The sequence below is a fragment of the Quercus suber genome, unplaced genomic scaffold (assembly GCF_002906115.3).
Source record: "Quercus suber isolate HL8 unplaced genomic scaffold, Cork oak 2.0 scaffold_566, whole genome shotgun sequence".
In the NCBI taxonomy this organism is placed as follows: Eukaryota; Viridiplantae; Streptophyta; class Magnoliopsida; order Fagales; family Fagaceae; genus Quercus; species Quercus suber.
Window position 1 is genome coordinate 241,662 of NW_027070011.1, and position 22,158 is coordinate 263,819.

A 22,158-nucleotide genomic window follows, 5' to 3' on the forward strand; every position below is an offset into this window, starting at 1 on the left:
GGAAACTTAAATAATTTCAGAAAAGCTTCATGCCTTCCACATAGACTTCTCATTCAAAATTTTGATTGGTGGTTGTGAGAACAGAATCTCAAATTATAGTGCAACGTGACAGCATTCTTGGCATGACAAATTTACTTTAAATGGGAATTTATTGTTAGAATTTTAATTGTGAGCATCATAATATGGCTATGACTCAACTTCAAGAATCTACGAGGACACAAACATTGGTTTCCTATCCTAGTTCCAAGGCATTCATTTCCTGTCATAAATTCAAGTTTGTAGTTAGTCATGGGACTAGGTAGTTCATATAATTAGACTATAACATATCTATTATGATGATTTTTCATGATCATGAAAACTGATACTTCTAATTGGTATATTGAACTAGACCACTATTAGTCATTGTTCTATAAACTACTATCACTTGCACAAAAGACCTCACTTCTTCTGAACATAAATAAAGGTCTCCCTGTGTTATTTCTCAAAAAAAAAAAAAAAAGAAAAAAAAAAAAAGAGAAACAAAATCAAAAGCAAAACAAAACAAAAGCTCTCCAAAGACTAGTGGAAGAAGTTCAAGACTAAATGCAAATGGCAGGCTCAAAGAAATTTGTGGGAAAGTTTCTTAAGATCGTAATTATGGTATTTGTAGCTTATATTGGAAGCACAAAAGGGCAACCAATAATTTGTTGCTACCATTATTCTTATTGTTGCAACCCTTATCTTGTAGTAGCACTAGAATCTTAAGTCAAAATTCATGGTCTTCCACAACATGAATAAGTTTCATTATAGCCTAACAGCTAGCGCGACCCTTCAGCTTCCCAGTGTGCCTCTCACGTGACTGCCTTTCGAGGCTTGCCAGTCGTGAACTACCCACGAGTCCTAGTCGCGAGACTCTGTTTTTCTTGCACACTCTTGAGCTTTTCTTCACATCTTCTCACACACTACCCTTACAATTTTCCCACCTAAATACAGATTTACTAAGTGCTAAATTACAAGTAAATTCGTCACGGAATAAAGCCAATTAGATGGTTGATTAAATTCAACCTTACATTATCTATGGAGATTGTAGAGTCTAGGGACAAAGATTTTGTACTATATTTGAAACTTCTCTTTACTATAGTAGATTGCTTTTCGGGAAGGTTTTTCCCCAGATTTTTTACTGTGAAACTAGTTTGTTTCATTGGTTTTCTTGGGTGATCATATCTTGTCTTATTTATTTTTCCGCTGCATGATTTTGACATGATATTGATGTTTGTTTGTTTTAACAAGGTTTGTTCATAATAAATGTGATTAACAACTTGGATTTAAAACTTGTTAATTTTATCAACCGGGGTCTAAATTTCCTAATATTAAGATTTGGTCTTTGTAAACCTTTCAATATTAGTGAGGGCCTACTATTTTGCAATGATATACATCTTTATTATTTTATTTTGGAGTCGTTTTGCACAATTTCTTTCTGATGAGTGTAAATTTGAAATAGTCGTCCATTAGACAGATGGACAAACTTATAAATGACATTAAATACAGGTGATAGTTGAAGAGTAACGTATGAACTCCAATGAACAAATTATTGTTGAAGGTAGGGCTGTAATCGGTCCGGTTCGGTCGGTTTTTTCTAATCCGGCCAACCGAAACCGAAATTTTCGGTTTTTGAAAATCTCAACCGAAATAATTGAAAAACCGTCGGTTTCGGTTTGTTTCGGTTTCGGTTTGTTTTTCGGTCGGTTTCGGTTTTTGGGCCTGGAGTTTGGGCCAGTTAGGCCTTCGATTTTTTTTAAACTTTTCTGTTTGGGCTTTTTTTTTTTTTTAAAATGCAGTATTCAAGTCTATTTTTTTATGGTCTTTTATGCTCTAATTAAGTCTTTTCTAAAAACCTGTTTTAGGCCTTTGTTAGGAACCATTAAGTCTTTTTCAAAAACCTGTTTTGGGCCTTTGTTAGGAACCAGTTGTGGCCCAGATTTGGGCATTCTCTATTTTGGCAATGGCCATCTTTGGGCCTTTTTTAGCTTTCTGTTTTGGCCCTTATAGCCCAGATTCGGGCCTTTATTATTTTGGCCATTTTTGGGCCTTTTTACACATCCATAAAACATTTTACAAACAAAAAAAAAATTACAACCTGCTTTTACTCAAACATAAATCCATAAATACACATAATCACAACCTGCTGCTTTTACTCAACATAAATCCAGAAATACACATAATCAAAACCTGCTGCTTTTACTCAACATAAATCCAGGCTTTTATTCAACATAAACCCAGAAATACACATAATAGCAAATTCTTCCACAAAAATAAATAAATAAATAAATAACTTGTTACAGATTCATAAATCCAAAAATACAACACATATATAGTAAATTCATAAATCACAACCTATCATAAATTCATAACCTGTCCAAAATACATTTGCACAAACACAACCTGTCAACACAGATTCATAAATTCAGAAATAATCTAGAGCAAAAAATTGCTCTAGTGCTCAAAGCCTCAAACTTAGCTGTAACTTGTTACAAACACCCATCAAATACAAACAAGATTAAAAAAATAAATTGTACAAGTCAGAATAAAATAACTAGTACATATTTAGTTACTTCATTAGTAATATATCAATGTCCACATTGTCCATATGTCAATACCTACATAGCATTATAGCCAAAGACTCAAAATAAATTGGCTATATGTCAATGTCATCATATACAGGGATGAGGAGGAGAAGCCTAAAATGCTATGCCTAGATACCACAAGACAATATCACCAAAACAAGGAGCTGTAAAGAACCCACTGCAATCTCTCATCCTGGCTATGAGAAGCAATCAAGTAGTGTCAACTAGCCATAGCTTTCATAACACTAAAGGCCTTAACTCTTAATAATGTCATCATATTATAATATTTTCTGCAAATAGAGAAATGACTTACCCAAAACAAAACCAGCAAATGGGATGTCAACAAAGGGTGTCCTGGAGGTATCTTTTGATTGTAAATCATCATGTTTTACATTCCTTCTCTTCTCCAAACCAGTACATGGATAGCAACAACCTGTAACAACCAATGGCACAATATGAGTAAGCTTCATCTGTCTGAGAACACACATTTGGGGGTGTAGTAAGGAGATGAATTTAACCTGCTTAAAACTCGTATAGATTGATAGCAAAAAGCAACTTACCCTGCAACGAAACCTCATTGGCTTGCAATCCACTCTTTGAATCAAATCAGAAATCAGTCCTGAAGAAATAGTATCTGGAGCAGCATCATTGTGCACATCTAAAGCAGGCCAAGAATCAATATATTTGTCGTTGTAGGGTTCACTGACTGCACTGATGGAGTTGATTACTATAAATGTTACAGGTGTCAACATAAAGCTATTCTTTCCCCTGGAAAATCAAGGAATAAAATTGAATTATTATATAACCATTGCAACAGTTTAGCAAAATCTAAAGAAATTGATTTAGAAGCAATCCAGATAATCATTGCAAAAGTGTAATTATGGGAGTATAGGTAATTTCATAAAGATAGATCAGAGGGTATCGAGATTTCTATTTTTAAAACCTAAAACACAAAACCCACTAACACAAAGTAACACAAAACACAGAGTAACACAAAACAGAGAGTGGGTCACGGTATCAAGATTTCTATTTTCAAAACCTAAAACACCAAACACAGAGAAACACAAACAAAAGACAAACACAAACACAAACAAAAGACAAACACAAAACAGAGAGGCGGCGTGAAAGTGAAAGTGAAAGTGTGATGTCGACGGCAGAGGGAGAGTGAAAGTGTGGGGAAGACGTACCGTGGGAGATGAGAAGCCAATGATCGTGGAGAAGGTGGCGTGTGGAGGCGACGGCAGAGGGAAGGAGTGGAAAGTGTGAAAGGTAGGAAGTGGGGCGGCCTGAGGTCTGAAATCTGAATGTTGGAGAGTGAAAGGGTGAGGGCGGCGTGTGAAGCCGATGATCGTGGAGAGGGCGGCGTGTGGAGGCGACGGCAGAAGGAAGGAGTGGAAAGTGTGAGAGGCAGAAGTAAGGCGGCCTGAGGTCTGAAACTGTGAATGTTTGAGAGTGCAAGGTTGAGACTGAGAGTGAAAATGAAAGAGTGGGCTGGGTATGTAGGGTAGGGTTTCCACTTTTTCCTTTTATAGTTCAATTAATTTTAGTTTAATTAGTTTAATTATATAATTAGCTAGTTTAATTATAGGTGATTAAAATCTAATAAATTTTAAAATGTTGTCTGGATCATTTGAAATTTAAAACTTTGAAGTGATGACTGAAAAAAAAAGAAAACCTTACTGAACTTAGTTTCCCTTTAGTCACTTGATAACTTAGTTTGGTTACTTTGTTTGAACTTAGTTTCTTGATTGATCATTGATTGGACTTTGCCCACTGCCCAAAGCAAAGCTGGCAAAGCATGCATCTGCCAACTGCCAACTGCCAACTGTTGAAAAGCAAACTTTTTTTTTTTTTTGAAAATATCCGGTAGAGAGTAGCTGTTTACAAAATATTTTATATTTAATATAATAATATAATATAATAATATATTAAAGATATTATTATATAATAATATTTCGGTTCGGTTCGGTCGGTTCGGTGTATTAAAATTTGACACCAAAAACCGAACCGAAACCGAACCGAAATTTTTACATCGGTTCGGCCGGTTTGAAGCGGTTTTTTCGGTTCTTCGGTTTTTTGCACACCCCTAGTTGAAGGCAATAAAAGCCTAATACTTATGACCAATGTCTCCCGACCCATAAATGTGGATATTCATTACAAGAATAAATACAAGAGGACTATGAAACCCACACAACAGTAAGAGAAAGGGTACCCATTTTCATACTCACAACTATTATCCATTTTATTCTCTGGTTGATTTTAGCAAGTGATTCTTTTCACTCCAATCTAGCTAACTTGACCATTGGAGGGACCTCGGCCAACACTACACTGTTTTTTTTTATAAATTTTATTTTATTATTATTATTTTTATTTTTATTTTTATCCCTTCGTGGTCTTTCTTTGCAAAGTGAATAGCGAAGCAGCTTGTCATCGTCCATCTGTATAGACGAGAGCACAATTGATGATTTTTTGGTCCTGGATATCGAGCTTAATTTTGACGAAATTTGGTCCTAGATATCGAGCTTTAGACGAAATTACGTCCTAGATATCGAGCTTTTGACGAAATTTGGTTCTATCCTAAGTCTTACTAAAGCCATTGGTAATATGAAATGCAATAAAATTAATGCTATATGTATGATGGATAAATATGAACATTAAATAAATAAACTACATAAACAATTTTAGGGATCTGATATCGCAGTTGTGGCTGTGAGAATTAGCTATATACTTGTAAATATATATTTTTTATCTTAAAATAAATTCTAGTTAATTTGAACCACGGTAAGAGGTCCACAATTTTAATTGATTTGGTGAGTTGATCTAATTCCTCAAAGAGGAGATAATATTTATAACAATTTCTCACACATCATAATTTGAATTTTTTAGAAAATTTAGACATTGATTGATTTCTTCTAATCCAAATTAGCCAACTTGATTAATGAAATCGATTATGCAGTGGATTCTAATTTAGCGAACAGTGGGCACAATCATATCATAATTATATAATGTATCTGAAAATAAATTTGATACAGTGATATGATGGTTATGAAAGGAGATAGTGATATGAAAACCCTTCGTGGGTTTATCGATCACCACCAAATGGAAGAATTCAAAAGAGTAGAATGGAAGTACAACAATAAGAATATAACTCAATCCTAGAAATACTACTCAAAGTAGAATTTACTCACATGGCCACACAACTCGGCAACCCTCCCGAGACACCTCCATACCACTCTCCCAAGCCTCGCCGGAGAAACCGCCGCCGAACTACTCCAAAGCCATCGTCGCCGTGACAAGTACACTCAGTTCTCTCTCTTAGAATTTCCTTTTGTTTGGTTACTAAGAAAATACGAGAGAAATGGTTTGGGTTTTAGAAATCTAGAGGTTAAGGTTAAGGTGTTTGGATAATGAGAAAATCTAGGAAAGTGAGACTGAGATCATACTGATATTTAGTTTTAGAATTTAGATGGGTTGTGGTATTAGTGGGTTTATTTAATTTTAAATTTTAGATAGGTTTAGTGGGTATTAGTGCATTTATCCATTTAGACCCATCTAATTAAATAACCAAATGGGTCTTTATCCATTTATCCAAATACTCAAATGAGTTGAGTTAAAACTTATCCAAATAAGATGGATAATGGGCAGGTTCATGAATATGGATAAAAATTGCTACCCCTAAATATGAATGAATTTGGCACGAGGAGTAAATTTGATCAAATTTGTTGAATAAATGAAACATCCAAGAATGAACTGAGTATGACACCATTTATTCCTTGAGTAATCCAATCCAATGTAAAAATTAAACCATGAGTTTAACACCATTTATTTCTTGAGTATTCTTCTCATTGAGGAATTGGATATAGACCATATGCCAAAAATAAAACATGACTCTAGGGTTTTTTACTTTTTTTAATTAATTAATTATTTATTTTATATTACAAGAAAGAGGAGAGCTGGACAATGTCATTATCCAGGAGGCTCCTTGCAAAACATGATTCTAATTACTAGACATATGAAGAGAGAGAGAGACAGAGAGGGGACACAAAAAACATTGTAGCAAACCAACCAAAACATTGAAAATCGAATGATATCCACTTATCATCAATAAGTTAAAATACTTTACTCATACATTCGATATGCTTTGCCAATGTCAAGGCTATAATGAACCAGCTATTTGAGTTGTGGAAGACTACAATGAATTTCAACTTAAGACTTTAGCTAGTACTTCTGCAACATAAGGATCATGGTAGAAACATATTGGTTGCCCTTGTATAGTTCCAATAAAAAAGTTACGAATGCCATAAATAAGATCATGAGAAATATCTCCACAAATTGCTTTGAGCCTTCTATTTACACTTAGTCTTGAACTACTTAACTAGTAATTGGAAAGCTTTTGTTAAACAATTGTAGAATTGGCCCTAAGCTATTCTTACGCAGTACTTGCAAACACATGTATTGGGAGCCAATGTGAATAGATTAAAATAAATCTTGATATGGAAAATTTTAGAGCACACCAAAGAAATTTAGAAATATATGTTGAAAACCTTATCAACGTTCGTTCCTCAAAAAGATACTAAAAATGTTGTCAATCCAGTATTAGATAAGTCTAGAAGTCTACTAGTTGGTCAAAAGTGAACTACTTCACAGCAGACAGCAATGTTTAGCAGCTGTTACAAAAAATTACTGCAGTGTCCTGTGGTGCCGCCGAGGAATGGCGTTACGAACTCCCATCAAGAACATTGGCGGCGTGGTGGACTGGCATCGCAAGCGGCGCAATTGGAACAGTACACAGTATATTAATTTTGTGTGTGTGTGGTGTGGTGTGTGTGTGTGTTTATATATGTTGTTTATTAAAGGTGAATGGGGGGTTTTGGAGGAACGTGGGCTAATTAATGGGCCAGATGGTGGAATTTTTTTTTTTTTGATTTTTTTTTTTTCTTTTTCTTTTTCTTTTTGCCAAGTTAGAATTTTCGATTAAACGTTTACTAGATTAGATTGAAATTTGAGTAGCCCATTCTAAATTTTGAGAGGGCAAATTCCCAAGGGGGGCCTATGAATATATTTTTCTATAATTTTTTGAATTATTACCAAGTGTAAACGAAGATTAATGAAAATTTTCAAAAACTAAGGGGTGCCTAGCTCGTTGTTTAAAATCAAGACGGAAAATTGACAAATAGAAGAAGTCTTGGGTGGCTAATAATGTGTGGTTAGATGAAATATAGATTATGAATATTATACAATTAATCTGTCAAGTTTCCTTGTGTTTTGTGTTTTCTCCTGGATTGTCAAAAGGGGAAATCGTTAGCATCATGTGTCCATGTATGTTGGAAAACTATTCAAAAATATGTCCAAATGTAACTTAAGTTGTAAATATTTAGGTGGCATTTGGTATAGGAGAATTCACATTAACTTCCGGCATCCAAATTCTTTAGAATGTGAAGTTTATTTTGCAATTTGAATGCCTGAAAATATAATTATTTTTATGTTTGCTGATTTAACTATTAGAATCTCGCAAATATGAGATTCTTATATTTGGCTTATTCATAGGAACCTTATAGGAATTTTTTTTTCTCATCTATCCTTAGATTTATAAACTCAACATCAAATATTTTTGTTATTAATTTCCTCCAAATATATAATAACGAAAAAATATAAATTATAAATTATGACAAATTCATTAAAACTATAGTCTAACATTTCAAAATGGCATGTATAATACAAAAATAACTATATGAAATCGTGTTCTTTATGGAAATCATAACACCATGTTTTGATTATGAAAATAAATATTTTATTTTATTTTAGCATCTAACCAATCCCAAATAGGAGATATAATATTTTATTTTATTTTAGCATTTATGTTGTTGTGGCGGGAAGAGATAAAACAAATAAAGAGATATTGATGATTTGTTTTTATGTTTTATTTCCATTGGTTAAACGATAAGGAGAAAATGATAAAATTGTCAATTTATAACAAATGTAATTTTTTTTAAGTTTGGGAATCTTGATACCACCTATTTCAAGGAAATCCATATTTTTACAAGAAGGGGGTAGAGTGAGAATTCAGAAATCCCTAGCATATAATTCCCTTATATGATTTGCAACCAAATGTGGAAATATTTCAACATTCTTAGGAATCATAAAACATTACCCCATACCAAACACCACCTTAATGTCTTGTTAACTGATTGAATATCACATTCTAAATCATAAAAAGATGCTCAAGAATTACTCAAGAAGCTATCAAGTTTGCTAGTTTCCTCAACTGTAGCTCGATTGATCGAAGTTCATAATAGCATGCATGATCCATGCCTCAACACCAGTCAATTGGTTGAACCTTGAGAAATTGAGTTTTCAAATTAGGCCCATGATGACCTTGGCCATGGGATTCAGATATAAGGTTCCAGAAAGTACACAAGTTCATCTCAGGTCATCATAATGATAGAGAAAACATAGAGAGAAGAGGAGATATTGTTGCAACTATGTCTGCTAAGGTTTTGTTCCAAGCATCATCTCCAACATCTTATTGAAGATCTTGAGGTGTTTATAATGAAGCTGTAGGAGAAACCTTCACCAATCAAGTTGTTATTGTAGTGTTAAACACAAATTGGGTCTTTGTGCATTGTAAATATTCACAAAGTAGAAGAGTCAAACTAGTTTAGAGCTGTGTGGCCATGTGAGTAAATTCTACTTTGAGTAGTATTTCTAGGATTGAGTTATATTCTTATTGTTGTACTTCCATTCTACTCTTTTGAATTCTTCCATTTGGTGGTGATCGATAAACCCACGAAGGGTTTTCATATCACTATCTCCTTTCATAACCATCATATCACTGTATCAAATTTATTTTCAGATACATTATATAATTATGATATGATTGTGCCCACTGTTCGCTAAATTAGAATCCACTGCATAATCGATTTCATTAATCAAGTTGGCTAATTTGGATTAGAAGAAATCAATCAATGTCTAAATTTTCTAAAAAATTCAAATTATGATGTGTGAGAAATTGTTATAAATATTATCTCCTCTTTGAGGAATTAGATCAACTCACCAAATCAATTAAAATTGTGGACCTCTTACCNCACAAACCATTTATTTATATATTTTGGTACGTGATGCATATAGCTACTAATATGGGAACAGAGTCAGACTGATGTATTTTGCAACCCGCATGGATTTGAATTGTGGCCTCAAGGTTTGACATTAGTTAGGGAACTGGTGCCCTTTTAGGTTTTGGCAAAACAGAACTTGCTAACCTGCTGCATTTTGGAAGCGCTACCAAGAAAGAAAAATCAATCAAGCATCCATTTTAGGAAAACGTGATTCTTTTCTCCTCTCTGCAATCAAATACTTATAAAGCTTTGCAATCTTGTAAGGAAATCAAAAAATGGTTTTATTTAAAAACATTTGAGCATTTGACCAAGTATGTCAGATGAATTATAAAGTTGACTTAAGAGTTAGTCATCAACTAATTTTCCAATAGGGGTAGAGACAGGATGGTTACACCTGAAAACCAGACTATCCTAATGTCAATTGCTTGCTTAATGCAATTGCACTATTAGTTTTCTTCTTGTCTGATTTCCTTAAATTGGGTTTTAATCTGTTTTCTAAATCAGAGTTAACTCGAGAATTGATTGCCCAAAAACATAATATAGCAAGTGTACAGTTAACATGGCGAGTTACATTTGGTGGTGTTTCTGACATTTCTAGATCCTTACCTCCTGGACTCACACCATGTCAAAAACTTGGTGTTGAAATTTGGAAGATGCTTCATGAAATGTGTTTGTTTGTTTAGACCCCTTAAAACAGATTGTTTAAACTAATTAATTAACCAGGTTGACACTTAGGTTTATTATTTAGATTTAGGTTAAACAGGACATTTTGAGCTTTTGCCCTTAATTTTTTTCTTTTATTTAGTAATTTGCCCTTATTTCGAAACTATATAAGTATATGCCCCTGTTTCGATACTCGATTACCTTAAAATCGAGTTTCAATGAAATACTTGATTTGTAGAAAATCGAGTATCTGATCAAACTTAAAAAAAAAAAAAAAAAAAAAGAAGCATTGATCTCAATTTTATGGAAATCGAGCTTTAAAACGCCATTATAAGGCTTAAAAACGTTACTATAGAGCTTAAAAATGCCACTATAGGGCGCCTTAAACCTGGTATGGGGCAATTAGATTTTTTTTTTTTTGGCAGGAAGATGCCGCTATAGGGCATAAAAACGTCACTATATGGCTTTAAAATGCCACTATAGGGCTCCCAAAACCTAGTATGGGGCAATCAGACTTTATATATAAAAAAAAAAATTGCAAGAAAACGCCGCTATAAGCCTTAAAAACATCACTATATGGCTTAAAAACACCACAATAAGGCTCCCTAAACCTAGTATGGGGCAATTAGACTTACGGGATTTTTTTTTCCAGGAAAACGCAGCTATAGGGCTTAAAAACGCTACTATAGGTCTCCTTGAATATGGAGCAATGACACTTATAAAAAATTTTGCATGGAACTCGATTTCCTGAAACTCGAGTTCCATGCAAATTTAATTATTTATTTATTTTTATTTTTCATTTTATTGTTTAAGTTTAATCAGGCATAACTCAATTTTCTACGAATCGAGTATTTCATTGAAACTCGATTTTTAGGTAATCGAGTATCGAAACAGGGGCATATCCTTATATAGTTTCGAAATAGGGGCAAATTACTAAATAAATTAAAAAAAAATTAAGGGCAAAAGCCCAGAATGTCTAGGTTAAACAATAATAAATCATATCATACAAAGCAGAGGAAAATAAAGAACACCACAATATGATGACTCAGGAAAACCAATGAAACCAACTGTTTCAAGTTAAAAACTTGGAAAAGATTTGACCTACCTATCCCTAAGATAAAACAAATCCATTATAGAGAATTGAAGTTCTTACAATAAGATTTAATTCTAAATCTATTGCTACCTCCAGTAGTAACTTATTGACATGACCATGTGCAAGCTCCAAATCCACAAACTTCTTCTCTCTTAAAATAGCAGCACATAAGCACCCACACTTGTGACTTTGAGATCCTACTCAAAGGTTTATTAACACAAACTCTCCAATTTGTGACTCCAAACCACTCTTGAAAGTTTAGATCATCAACAGTTATTGATCTTGTTGCAGCAACTTCAGATCTATCAGATTTAATGATGTAAGAATGATTTTTGGTAGTGATTTTGAAAGAGGAAGATACAATAGCTTTTAAATCTCACAAGAGCACCTCTAAAGTCCTCCAAGAGTCTTCAAAATGTGGCTAGGGTTTTCATTTTATATGTAGGAGTGTTGGACTGAAACCCTATACGTTTTTGCAGGCTTGGGCCTGTGTAAAATTCTGCAGAAATTATTTTTCTACAATATTTGATAAGTTGAGCCTCATCCTTCGATTGGTCAAGCTTCACAAAAAATTAAATTTTTTTTTCCTGTAGCTTATATATTCTTGAGTCTTGACATGAACAACTTTGAGCAATGTCTAACACCTATCCTAGACATGTTTTTATTCTTAGTTTGTCAACATGTACAAGTTGAAATTCTAAACATTTAATCCTAAATCTTTAGAATCTAACAACCTCTCCCTTTAGCAATCTGTGAGAAAACACAATTAAAAAAGAATTGCTCAATTCAAGAATTAGCCTAACTTACACATTGTTGCCCAAATACGATTCCGTCACAATCCACTAACTATTAGTTGCTAGAATAGACAACAAATGAGAACGAATTAACTTGTAAATTCCTGAAACACTTAAAGCAAACCATAAATGCATGTGTGGAAATTACAGTATAAATCCAAAATATAAAAACTGAACTTGAATTCACAAAATATAAGAGATAGATAGAATATCAAATGAATAGACATCAAATAAGCTATCATAGTCAATGAACCCAACAATGTTTGTGAAAAAGGAACAATAAAAGTGAATATACATCAAAATCAATGAGAATAAAAATACACATCAAAATCTCTCACCAATAACTAAAACTACTCCTCCTGAATACAAAATCTCTCCCTAATCTCCCCATAAGTACAAGAACCTATCCTAAATCCTACTCCCCACTTTCTATTATGCACTGCCAAAGGCAACTATCAAGGATTAGAGAGTGGAGGAGGTGGAAAAGCACTCCTATACTTGGCAAAATCTGCTCTCAAGGTAGCAATCTTAGTGAGTAGCTCATCAATAAGCTGTTCATGAGCCGCCTGAGTAGTCATAAAGGTCTCCATCATGGTACGGAGTGAGAGAGGAGGGGTAACTATAGGTTCAATAGTATCATCATCACCAACAGGATCCACAGTTGTAGTAGGATCCACATGAACCTCCTCAGTAGTAAGCTGATCACTAGAGGTAGGAGCTACAGTAGAAGCTTTACCTCTTGGTCTCTTTGAAGTCCCAGTGCTTGGTTCAACAATCTTTGTCTAAGTTTGTCGCTGTCTGAGAAAATTGGCTCTTATAGAGGCAATGCTATGAACTAAGTCTAGAGTAGGAAAGTCTTCTAACCTTAGAAAGTTCAACACCATATATATAAATACAGGAAAGAATAGCTTTTGTGCTTTAGATTTACTCCTATAAATCTCAACAATAGTTTGAATGAATAGGGCAGGAAAACACATGGACACATTTGTGACAAAAGCATAAAGGAAAGCACATATGTCTAAAGGAATGGTGTGGATGTGAGAGATAGAGAAGATGTTATGACAGGCTATCCTTAAGTAAAGATAGTTAAGCTCAGTAAACTCACTTGAGTTTATCGTTGGTTCAGATCCCCAAGTTACTGATTTTCCACAAAGTAAAGACATCACATCATTTATAGGAGGAGACTCAGTGTTGGATATGTGGGTCTACAAACTAAAAGTACACCTAAAGCTTAAAAAACTACACGTTTTATTATCCTAAACTCTTTACCTCTAATCCAAGTAGTCAAATAAAGATTACCTGTATCCTCAAAATAAACAGAGAGATTTGAGTATAGAATTCTCTGATCAAGGCAACAGGAGGGGAAAACATTAATAGAAATAACTACAAATACATTTGACAGACATTAATAGAAATAACTACAAATATATATGTACAGAAACACTCGGGAACTTAATTAATACGAGTGAAATTTTATTGGCTTAAGAACCAGTTGTTGGAAAATTTCATTTGTTTCTGATTCTTTCTACGTATAATTTATATCTGAAACAAAATTCGTTTGTAGTTGAGCTTGTTATTCTTATTATATAATTATATAATTTTCGTTGGCTTTCTTCTTTTTTTTATTTGACACATAAATTCATTATAGATAGTGTTTTAGAACCTTTCTTTGCAACACATCGATCATAACAGCCAAACGACAGTGTCTGTCTATGTAAGCATCAGCCAAGGTAGAACCTATAAAAACCAGACTTTATGAGCTCCAAAAGATTAGAAGACTCTGCATAATTGTTATTAGAATAAAAACCAGTGTGTGTGTGAGCGGGCTGATGTTATGGCCTTATCTAAGTCACGGTTCTTTGGTGCACTTAGGATTGGCTCACGATTAGGAGTGTTGTTTGAGACAAAGAGAGTGAATTAGAGCCAAGGACAACCTGCTCAGACGCCAAGAAAGGCAAATTGCTTGCTGCATATATGGGCAACTGGGCAAGTCATCCTTGGCTCAAATTCACTCACTGTCTCTTCAATCTTCATGCATGACGCTTAGATAAGCTGCAATGTCTATTTGATATTTGAATTCTGCAATGCGGTTGAGGTATTTATAGGCAAACTCGAATAATTATAGAAAAGATTCTAGCCTTCCACTTAGACTTCTCACTCAAATTTTGATTGGTGGTTGTGAGAATGTAGAATCTCAAAATTATATTGCAACGTGATAACATTCTTGGCATACGAGATTCACGTTAAATGGGAATTTATTCTTAGAATTTTAATTATGAGAATCATGATAAGGTTATTACCAACTTTAAGAGTCTACAAGGACACCAAGATTTATTTCTTGTCCCAGTTCCGAGGCATTGTAAAGCCTTTAAAAGTAAAATCTAGTAGCATGCCAAGAATGCTATCACGTTGTACCACTTCATCCGTCTCCAACGGAAATCCAGTAGCATCTCTGCTTAGTTTCCCAAGTACACGACGTAGATGAGGCATATTGTAATACCCGGAGAACAAGAGGATTTGCTACATGAAATACGTGAGAGGTGACAATTTAAGCAATAAGCAGTTAACCACAACATAGATATATGCATTAATGCAACGAGATTTCTAAATATTTATGAATTGTCCAAACAAGAAAATTAAGAAGAGCCTTGTCGGAATAAATTACACTAATCCAACGAGTTTTTATAAGACAGCTCTAAACTTGTGCACATGAATGAAACATATTCCTTTTCTATTTTCATCAAGGAGATATTAAGAAGTTACTATTTCACACTATCACTATACTTATTATATTTCACATTCAATTCAAAAGGGATCGAAAGTTAAAAACTTGGTTAATGCTTTCCATACTCCAATTTATAAAAATATATATACTTTAATAATCAAACAAATATACAAAAAATAATCAACATTCCTAATATCAACTTAAACTACCTTATAGCACCATCCTCCAACTCAATGGCCCACCACAACATCAAACAAATATACACAAAATAATCAACACTTCTAATATCAACTTAAACTACCTTATAGCTCCATGCTCCTACTCAGCAACCTACCACAACATCAAGCATCATCAATTTCAATAAATAATTTTACAAATATTTAAGTACAAAGTACTTACTATATATACTCAAACAGATTGCACAAGCCTTAATTTTTTGGGATTTATAGGAGAAGAAAAAGAATTTGGTCACCAATGATAATAATTGTTTTTTATATTGGGCGATGAAATTAGTGTTTAATCACCTATTGTTCATATTTGGCAATGAATATTTTCGTCTCACTAGATCCCACTTTGTGCAACAAAATATTCCATTGTCGTAGACATCCGGCCTAAAAATCTCTTTGGTGCTAGTTTTTAAAGAATTTTTGTTGCCATTTGTAATATCTTAAGCGACGAAAACATGATCTCCTCATCATTGTTATGCATTTTTTAATATTTGGTGACGACTCTTTTATTTCTTTACTAAATGTTGCTATTTGGCAGTCAAATGTTTTTTCCTCACTAGATTTCATAAGCATAGACCAAGTTTGTTGTACTACAAATTTATATTTTTGTATTGTAAACTTCCTGATGTCGTGAAAGCTTGAAGAAAGCATACACGATACTCTCTTTGATGGAACTGAAACTAAATTGTTAGTTTTCTAGTAATAAACATCGAGTCTACGAGAGATCCTTGAATCCACAAGGTGATAGATCTTGAATCTACTAGAGAAAAGTTTAATAAAAATCTGAATCTTATTAATTATAATAATCTGATCTACCTTTGGAGGTTACAAAACATATAAATATGAAAGAAATAAAACCCTAAGACGATTAGGAAACCGTTCGAAACCTTAATTTGCACTAATCACAAGATTAGATGGCAAAATACCGAATTTTACCAAAAATGCCAAAATTGAGTTAAATGCAAAATCATAAACTACTGATCTTAAGAGTAATCTCAAAACAAGTGGGACATTATTCTGACTTTTGAGCCAAAAGTTATTAAGGAAACTAAAATGACTAAAAATGGCAAAATCACTATTTTCAGGGCCTAAGCACCATTTTTTTTTAGCATGCCAAATTTGATACAATTCCAACTCCATTGCCCAAATGATTTCTACTATTGCTTCTTTACCCTGTGCGATTTCAAGTGCCCTTGATGGTCGAAGAAGGTCATGGCGGTTTGTTCTACATCACTTCCATTCTACTATAGTAAATTCTTCAAGTTGGGGGTGACCCTTCAAACCACTCATTCTTCTTTTTCTCATTTTTTTTTTTTTTTTTTTTTTTTTTTTTTTTTTTTTTTTTTTTTTTTTTTTTTTTTTTTTTTTTTTTTTTTTTTTTTTTTTTTTTTTTTTTTTTTTTTTTTTTTGCGATATGGTTGTTCCAAATATAAACTCAATTAGACCATTGCATAATTTGATTAATTAATCAATTTGGATAATTGATTAAAATGAATTTGTATCTAAATTTTTTCCAGTAGACTAGGAGTGGAGAAAACTCCTACTCACTACCGACATGATCAAATTTTCAGGTAAATGGGTGAGTTTCGGTAGCTAATGTTGAGATTTGTGCCCTATAATTTCATGAGCTTGGTATACCTTAGGCTTTAATTAATTTTCTGTCTTTAGTTGCAAATCTGTACAATTCACATAAACGTCCCGCACAAAATTTATAAATGAATATGATACATATATTTAATTAATAAGTATTAATAATTACAATCAAATAAGTGAACTTACAAAAAAAAAAAAAGTACCAAACTTAATTATCAACCCTATTTTAATTAGCATTTGTTTGTTGTTGCATTGTTTCATCCAAAAAGATGGTGTCTTCTAATTATTTTTTGATAATTAGATAGTTACAACGAGAAATGAAAGATTTGAATTTAGATAATTGGATCTTAGAAAATATATCAAGAGATGCTAACTAATTGAGCTACAAGCTCTTGGTGACTTCTAATTACTTCAAACTAACATAGTTAACATTGTAGAATTCTAGAAGCTATACAATCCAACAGTAATGGAACTAAGAATGAATATGTAAACAACAAACAGGATCAAGTAAGAACAGCAAGAACAATTATGAAAACAAAGAGAGTTTGAGATAATTATATCAAAACTGTATTTCTTGCTTGAATAATGGATACAATGAACTCTCTATATATACCCTCTGATCTCACTATTTACAGAATAAAATATCTGGATTACACTCTAATCACTTTTCTTGCTTCTCCGCTACCAAACTTTTGGACTGTATCAAACTTTGAAACCTACAGCTCTTTGAGAACGACACCATTTGCTGCATTTGCTTTGGCATTTAAACTAAACACCATCGTTTGGGCAAGAAAGCTGGAAACACGCGTGGGTCTTTTAGTTTGCAAATATAAATGGCAGCATTTAAAGCTTCTTGTCTATGGACTAGCTGAAACTGTGTCGTATATTTCTTTTATTTTAATAAATATTATTTGTAACTATAAATATTTTGAAAAATATTAATTGTAACTATAAAAACCAAATCTTTCTCTAACAATATATATATATATATATATACTAGTATTATGCCCGTGCGATGCACGGTCTAATAAAAAAGTCATATGTGAATTAAATGTCTTAGATAAAAAATCATATATAAATTAAAAAATATATTTTGATGTTAAATATAGATTATAAAAAATGAAAAATTATTTTAATTAGAATTGAATGGAAAAAAATGGGGTTTATTTATGAAATACTCTACTAATTAAGTGGTGAGAAACTTGAAACTCTAAATTGATTATCCTAATACATAATATATGTAGTGTGTTTGAATAAAATATACTGTACATCATTAGGTAACCACCACAACGTGTGTGTATTTGTCTCTCTCTCTCTCTCTCTCTCTCTCTATATATATATATATATGAGAATTATTTATCAAAAGAGAATAATTATGATTTAGAAAGTATAGAAAGCAAAAGGTCCTATAAACAATATAAGACACAATATATATGTATACACGTATCAAAGACATACACTCGAAGAAAATAACATTTATAGATTTACCTAAAGGCTCTATTTATTATTATCATTGAATTTATTGCTCCTTACTCATGAATTAGAATGTAGCTTTGTGAAAATAAAAAGGAAAAGAAAAGAAAAGAAATACATACCTTTGTTGCTAAAGGAAGAGGCATTTCCTTGGGGATTCGGGGATTCACAATCTAGCGTGATTTTTATTCCATGAAAAAGAAGATATATTACAAAAGGAGAAGATAAGAAGAAAGAAAAACCTAAAAAGTTTCATATCCACAATTAAGCTTTTGAATTTATCTAAAAAATTAATAAAACAATAGAGAAAAAGTTGATAAGAATAATAACTATATATTTTTTTTTTTGAAAAAGTTGATAAAAATAGTTAGGTTGTGTTGTTTCTATCTAATTGTTTTTTTTTTTTTTTTGATAATATAATCAAATCTAATAAAAAATAGTAAAAATATTTTTAAAAATTAAGTTACATGGAAAATGTATATAATGTAACTTTTTTTTTTTTTTGCAAAAAAGATATTATAAAATATTTTTAAAAATTATAATAAGTTTAAAATTTCTAAAAGCTCTTAGTAGTAAAATTGTAATTATATATATATAGCACTTGAAAATGTTTCCATTATACTTGCTAACATGCATGCATAGTAGCAGAAGTGCTAATCATATATAAATTTCTTTTATAAATGACGAAAAACAAATTCCATAAATTGCAGAAATGTAAGTATTTAGATTGCAATGTAAATGTTTACCTATAAATTACCAATCATAGCCATTTTAATGTTACATAAGTGAGAAAATAATCTGCCTAGCCAATTAAGAACACCAAATCAAAAAATTATATCAATAATCAAGTTGAATTGCGTTATCTATTTTTTTTTTTAAATCATATAATTTAAGAAATTATTAAGTAGATACTTAAAAAAAAAAATGAAGATATAACTTCTCACATAAATCTCCTAATTTCATATGGTAGATGAATTTCATCCCAAATAGATTCAGTGAAAAAATTTTGACCAAAATAAAATTCCATAAATTAAAAGATATTCATCATTACTAATGCCAAGAGATAGCAAACTGGATGCTGCTTTTTGTGGAAGTACTACAAATCTCTAATATACATTACCATGAGACGATGACGTACTGTCTAATAATAGCCAAAACTCAAGCTTCAAATCATTTAACAAAACACCTCCAATACTGCAGATGTGTGTGACTAAAGATCCCAAAAGTAAATACATCATCCACTAGGGCTTCCCTTCTTCTATGCCAATGTTTAACAAATACAAATAATACTAATAATTAATTCTTAAACAGTAGAGTGGAGTAGACTTAGTAGAGTTTCAGTTTAACTCAATTTCTCTTGGATTCAAAATAAATTTGTGGAGGCATAAAAAATAATCATGTTAACTCAATTAAATACCATGTTGCTATTTTAGTTATATATATATATATACGTGTAGCAGTATAGGGGTAGTAATTTAAATGAAAAAAGAAAAAGAAAAAGAAAAAGGATTAGATAAAGATGAAGATGAAGATTTTGGATTGTAATCAAATTAAAAGAAATAGAGATAAAGAAAAGAATTTGGATTGTAGTTATATTAAGATTTTTGTCAACTTGGAAATAATAGGAGAAGAAGATAAGGAAAAAGAATAATATCCATTTGAAAGTTCAATATGGGTATGAAACACCCTTGAATGTTTAGACCCCCAGATACAAAAATACCAATTCAAACTTTATATCAAACAATTAATGTGCGGAATATGATAACAAGCTTATAATAGAATTGATAAAACAATCTAAGCCAAATATAAAGACATCCACAGCAGTAAATATAAGGCAAAGATAAAGGAAAGAGAGATACAAACACACGGACAACACACGATCTGTTATCGAAGAGGAAACCGAAATCCTCAGCGTAAAACCTCTCCGCTGCCCTCCAAGTGGTGATAAAATCCACTAATGAATATAGTTGGGATACATGAACAGCAGAAGACCCTCCAAGCCTAATCTACCCAAGTACCTAAGCCCTCTAAGCTTCTTGCTCCAACGAGGTTACGCCGAACCTATTTCTTCTTTAGCTTGCCGGATTCCGCTACTTGACCATAGCATCAACCAATGTATATTGGTTCCTTTCCAAACTGCTTCCCTAAGCACCAAATGGACCTTCTCACAGACGTGGGTGTGGTGAGATAAAGTTTGGTAAATGACCTCTCAAGGGTATGACAATGGAGAGGAAGAGAGTAGAGGAATTTGTAGAGTCTCTTTAGATGAAGATTGGGGATGGGGCAATCTTGTTTTTCTCTAGGGTTTTCTCTCACAAAATTCTCTCTAGAAGCTCTCTTAAAATGATGGGTATAAGGGGGTATATATAGTAGGGTGAGAAGGGAATGCAAAACGTCAGTTTTTGCCAAACAGGGCAAGTTGGCGACTTGGTCTCGCGGCTTGTCCAAGTCGCAAGTTCAAGTCGCGACGTAATGACCTGGCCAGACTGGAACTTTGTCCTGTAGCGTGACAGCTGGCGCGACCCTTCAGCTTCCTAGTGTGCTTCTCATGTGCCAGCCTTTGGCGACTTGCCAGTCGCGATCCACCCGCGAGTCCTAGTCGTGAGCCTCTGTTTTTCTTGCACACTCTTGAGCTTTTCTTCACATCTTCTCACACACTACCCTTACAATTTTCCCACCTAAATACAAGGTTGCTAAGTGCTAAATTATAAGCAAATTGGTCACAGAATAAAACCAATTAAATGGTTGATTAAATTCAACCTTACACCATTTAGTAGACTTAGAGTTTTAGTTTAACTCAATTTCTCTTGGATTCAACTTTTCAATATAACCTTTTTTTTTAAATATTTTTTACGTGTAGCAATAGGTGTAGTAATTTAAATGAAAAAAAAAAAAAAAAGATTAGATGAAGATGAAGATTTTGGATTGTAATCAAATTAAGAAGAAATAGATGAAGAAAATAATTTGGATTGTAATTAAATTAAGATTTTTATCAACTTATAAATTTTAGAAGAATAAGATAAGAAAAAAAAATTATATCCATTTTTTCTTTTTAAAATCTAAAAATCTAACAAAATTTCTTCAGTTTGGTATTGCCACTTGGCGCAACCACAGCGTCTAAGCCCAACTTTTATTATATATAAATATGAAGGTGTGATCAAACATAGAATTTCAGCTTATCTATAAAACTTGTTGGTAAAAATCATACTATATATAATAAAAAGGCAACAAATACATAAAATCAATTCAATTTGATGAAAGAAAAAAAAAAATTACCTGTAAGGTTGTAGGTAGGGTAGAGAGGAGAAATGAAGAATATAACAAATAATTATGAAGTACGTAGTAAAAATAATGAAACACTAAAAAACTATGTATATATATATATATAGTGAGAATTTTAGATTGTAAAGAAGATGATATGAACAAAAAAAAGTAGTTTAGGTGAAACTCAAATACTTTTTTTTTTTTACTTTATTATTAGGAAAAAAATGACATAAGATGCAAATTTATCCCAAAACAAAAGTAGGGAAAAAAAATGCAAGTTGTATCTTTTTATCTCTCTTTTTTATTTAAATTCTATCCTTAGGTAATTATATTCCTAGTATTAAGCCCATGCGATGCACGGCTTAGTAAAAAATATTTTGATAATATAATTAAATTTAATAGCAAATAAAATGAAAAAAGAATTAATTCAAAATTTAAGATTAAAAAATAAATTGTACTTGTACACTTAAAAGAAATTTAATTTTTATTTCTTATTTTGATATTTAAATAATTTGTTTTAGTGTTAATTTCGTTCAATCAAATGGTTATAATAACAAAATAAGAAATATGTTTGGACTCAATGAAATATAAATCATGGAAAAATAAAT

The 22,158-nt window shown here is 32.2% G+C and overlaps 1 protein-coding gene and 1 long non-coding RNA gene across 2 annotated transcripts in view; one reads left to right on the top strand and one right to left on the bottom strand.

Annotated features, from left to right (window-relative positions):
• LOC111991395 (uncharacterized) overlaps window positions 1–22,158 on the top strand; it is a 98,551-nt gene that overhangs the window by 46,593 nt on the left and 29,800 nt on the right. The gene's annotated exons all lie outside the window — the stretch shown is intronic.
• Window positions 2,565–4,142, bottom strand: LOC136063728 (uncharacterized). The gene is made up of 3 exons (XR_010625342.1): window positions 3,791–4,142; window positions 3,164–3,371; window positions 2,565–3,036 (listed from the first exon to the last, which is right to left on the bottom strand). It is a non-coding gene; the product is annotated as an uncharacterized LOC136063728 (long non-coding RNA).